Source organism: Pteropus vampyrus, unplaced genomic scaffold, assembly GCF_000151845.1.
Source record: "Pteropus vampyrus isolate Shadow unplaced genomic scaffold, Pvam_2.0 Scaffold139, whole genome shotgun sequence".
Lineage (NCBI taxonomy): Eukaryota > Metazoa > Chordata > Mammalia > Chiroptera > Pteropodidae > Pteropus > Pteropus vampyrus.
In genome coordinates this window covers 1,920,280-1,924,881 of record NW_011888920.1, presented here as the reverse complement: position 1 = coordinate 1,924,881, position 4,602 = coordinate 1,920,280, and the positions used below count along the sequence as shown (strand labels likewise).

General features: G+C 34.0%; 2 pseudogenes; one reads left to right on the top strand and one right to left on the bottom strand.

Moving 5' to 3' along the window:
* LOC105297475 overlaps positions 1–4,602 on the bottom strand; it is a 110,251-nt pseudogene that overhangs the window by 44,026 nt on the left and 61,623 nt on the right.
* LOC111744716 lies at positions 3,446–3,564 on the top strand (annotated as a pseudogene).

Below are 4,602 nucleotides of genomic sequence, written 5' to 3'. Positions count from 1 at the left end.
TAAAGTCTGTGTCTAGATTCATTTTTTGTTTTTGCATCTGAATATCTTATTATTCTAAGACCATTTGTTGTATAGATTATCTTTGCTCCATTGTAAGAGTATACCTTGTCTTATTGCGCTTTGCCTTATTGAGTTTCACAGGTCTTTTTTTTCTTTTTTTACAAGGTGTAGGTAAGACCCTCCACTAGCATAAGATTACGACTTGCCTTATTGCGATATTTGCGTTATTGCAGTGGTCTGGAACTGAACCTACAATATCTCTGAGGTATATCTGTATTACCTTTGTTTCTTTGTCAAAGATCAGCTGGCTATATTTATGAGGTCTATTTCTTGGTTCTCTAGTCTGTTTCTTTGATCTATTTGTCTATTGTTTCACCAATACCGACTTTCTAGATTACTCTAGATTTATAGTTAGGTAGTGTCAGTCTTTCCATTTTGTTCTTCAATATTGTATTGGCTATTCTGGGTCTTTTGGCCTCTCCATATAAACTTTAGAATCAATTTATCAGTACTTACAAAATAACTTACTTCAATTTTTGTTGGGAAGTCCTTGAATCTATAGATCAAGTTAGAATAATAAGGTTTTAAAAAGAAATTTCTATTGAAAAACTATCATTTTTTAAATGAGATGCACTGATACATGAATAACCTTTAGCAATTAGATAAGAGAGAGATAAAATGCCCTTAACAAGGGGATTCTCTTCAGTAAAAAATATTTGAAAATAAAATTGCATACTAGAAAGCTTCACATTATAAATTGATTCTAGTTTAACAGGCTGGGGAAAAATTAAGGCTACAGGCATTCCATGTAAAAGAAATAAACTTATGAGGTTTTGTGCTGTTAATAATTGCCTATTCCCCTGTGGCTTGATGGCTTCTGACAAGTCTCATTCATAACACTAACTCACACTGCCTAGAGTTTGTGAAGACTAGATTAAAGATTAAAAAAAAAAAAAAAGAGGCTTTGGGTGAGAATTAGTAATGATGCTCATTTGGCTTAAAGACAAGTGCATTTGCTAGAAATTTGATTTTGAACCCTGGTGTCTATTTTACATTTATACTGTTTTAGTTCAATTAAAGATGTTCACAGGATAAGTGATGAAATACTGTAAGAGATCTTGATACCAGTTTTCCAAGATCCTTTACGCTGTAAAGGCAAAGGGGAAATGTGGTTTTTTTATAGAGCATATTTTTAAAAAGTAAGTGTTTTTTCGGCTCCTGCCAGGTTCCTGGATAAAAATATATCTGATAGTTGTGATTAGGCAAGATTCACGTTTCTAGTCTAGATCACAATTTTAGAGGTGCGTTCAATATGCATATATTTATAAATTGTATATACATGCCCTATCATATTATAATTTTATGTAAATTTTTAAATGCACAAGCATAGAATTTAAAAGGGTGAGCTACAAAGCAAATACAAACAGAAATATGGAGTTGAATGCTGAGAAAAATAACCTAAAATATAGAATAACTAAAAATATAGAATGCTTGCTTTGGGCAGCAGATTCGGATCATGGAAAGGAGGTGAGGATTACTGATATTTTCATTAAAGGTCTTTTGAACTATTTGACTTTTTAAATAATACATGATATTGTTTGAATAAAAAACATACCAAAACTTCTAATACATTTTTCCACACCATAATAGTATATCTTGACCACTTCCTGATATACAAGCAACTGACTTTAGAGATCACTGGTCTACTTTACTACTTCTCCTTTTACTGGAAGAATATTAAGTTACATTCTATGTTGGAAGTAAGCTTTGTAATATAAAAGCAAAATAAAACGTAGTTAAACAATTGACTGGAATCTGAGACTTGTTTTATTCAATAACATAATATATACTTTATTGAATATCTACTTGCCAGACATTGAGCAAGCTGCTGGAGACTTAGAAATCACTCATTAGTGGGGCTAAAAGTGGAAAGGTCTGATACCTTATCTGGATGGTGCTGTTAAAATATTTTGTAACATTAGATAAATTGCTTAATCTTAAGCTTTTATTTCCAAATACGTATAAAGAAAAGGCATGACTGAGCTGCCATATTCACAGAACTACTTTGAAGATCATACAAGGTAATGTTTGGGTTATGGAGGCACCTTCGGGGTTGTTACACGATTTCCTTGACATGTGAGAAAAAGAGGATATCACAGAGGATGATTATAGATGAACAGATGAACAGCAAATACACATAAAAAACAGTGAGTTCTGTGAGAGTGGTAACATAGACTAAAATTAGAACACTCCTTAAAAAGAAAAGTGGGTAAGTGAAAATGAAACATAATACTGAAGACAAGTGGTACCGAAGGCTTCGGCTAAATGCTCTGGTGTAACACATTACGTCCAAGGCAAATAATTATGGGCTAGTATGATTCAGGGATAGTATCAATTATCATATTTTCACCAAAATACCTCATATTTTATAATTATTTGATGATTTTACATGTAATTAGTTTTCAGCATCCAGTTAGCAGGTAATGCTATCAGAGTTGATATTATAGATACTCATCTTTGTTTCTAGTCATAAGGAAGAATCCTGATTATATTGTTGCTATGGCTTGAGAGTTTTATGCTTGCTTCGGGACTTGGTTTCCACAGAAGAAAGCCAAATAAGTCAATAACCCCTCTACATATGCAACATCCTAAAGAAATACCTCTGCTTCATGGAAAGTAGGTTGAAATGAGGCTGGAGAAGGACAGTTCAGAATAAGAAGAGCATGTGCTTAAAAATTCAAGATTCTGAAAATTTCTGAATATTCTTTGAAAAAATTGTTTTAAACCAACATAAATTAAATGTACTATTAGTATTTGACTTGTGTGTCATGAAGGTAAAGAATAGTAATATTTTCATGATAGAATTGGGGTAGATAACCTCCTCCATTCTGAATTTCTTGCTGAGTCCTAAACATTCCATATTCCTGGTGTTTATCCAATTGTACAACCAAACAATAGCACAAGAAGCTTTCCCCTACTTAAATATTTCTTATATCAACCTTTATTGAACTTTGGTAAAACTTCAAAATAAACAATTTTTGGACTTGTTTTATGTGAATATGAGATTTTAAGAAAGAACTGAAAGTTAACTGAAAGTCTGTAAAGAGAAGAAAAATACAGCTCAGGATTGTTAATGCAAGTCACGTCAACAGATAATTTTGAGTACTTACTCTGTACTTGACATTGTCATTATACTTGAAGGAATGAAAATATAGGGTCATTCAATTCAATGGAAATTCCACAAATATTTACTTAATAAGTACCTACTTTGTACCAGATACTCTTAGAAATGTGAGATGCAGAGATGAGTAAGAAATAATTCTTGTGTTCAAAAAATGTATAGTTTATTTGCAATAAATGCATATATGTGGTGACTATTATGATATAGTTTAAAATGCCTTTAACCAGATTAAATACATTAAGTGGCATTAGAAAAGGAAAACCAGTCTATGGCCATGCTACCCTGAACAAGCCCAATCCTGTCTGATCTCGGAAGCTAAGCAGAGTCGGGCCTGGTTAGTACTTGGATGGGAGACCACCTAGGAAGACCAAGTGCTGCAGGCGTAAAAAATTAAAAAAAATAAAGGATTGTAAGCTGACAAGATCTTTGCAATCTGTGAGATCAACCAAGGGTTGCCTCACCTAAAAAAAAAAAGAAAAGGAAAACCACATTTTCATCATTTTTAAAGAAGGAAAATTAAATAGGTTATGAATATAGAGATTATCAGTGGGTGGGAGCTAGAAATCTCACTTGCAATACATAGCATAGAGGAAGAAACAGGAGAGAAATTAGAGGAAGGCAGGTCAGCAGAAAGGCTGACCTTTCCACAAAGACGAGGGAACTCCTCCTGCTTGACTTCTTGAGCTGGTCTTTTCCTGCCTTTGGACTCGAACTGAAGCATTTACACTTCCAAGATCATGAGCCTGCTGGCTTTCAGACTGGAACTGATACCATCAGCTCTCCTGGTTCTTGGGCCTTGAAACTGGGACTGGAACTATACCACTCTCTATCCTTGGTCTCCAGCTTGCTGACTGCAAAGAACTCTGACTAATACATCCTGATTATTAGCATGATGCACATGGCAGAATGTCACTGGGTCTCAAGGATTTACGGGAGTCTGTCTTGATCCTTCTATGGCCAGTGTTAAACTTGATTGAAAGCAACCTAAAACAAAATAAATTCTGACTCAGGTATTGGGAATCTTCTTTATTTTAAAACTTTTGTTTTTGTTTTATTTAGAAATCATGACTGGCCAGTCTATCTTTAAAAATCAGTTGCAGGACAGAGTGGAAATAATATGCAGTACCAGTGGGTCTTTCAAGGAGTAACTTGTAGCAAATGTTATTTGTGCTCTGCCCACATCCCTTCAAAACATACTTTTATATGCCTAATGCTGTTTACTGTAACTCTTTGCCTGTGAATTTTTTTTTTTCTGGCCAAGAAAGCTGGCTTCTCTCAATTTCTTGTGGTTTTATAGTAAAACAGTGTATCCTGATACCTCTCAAAGGACATCTCCAACCAAAAGTTGAGTTTATTACACAGGAGATGTTTTATTCCTCTAACTAACAGACTGATCTAGGGAGGGGGCCAACATAAACACT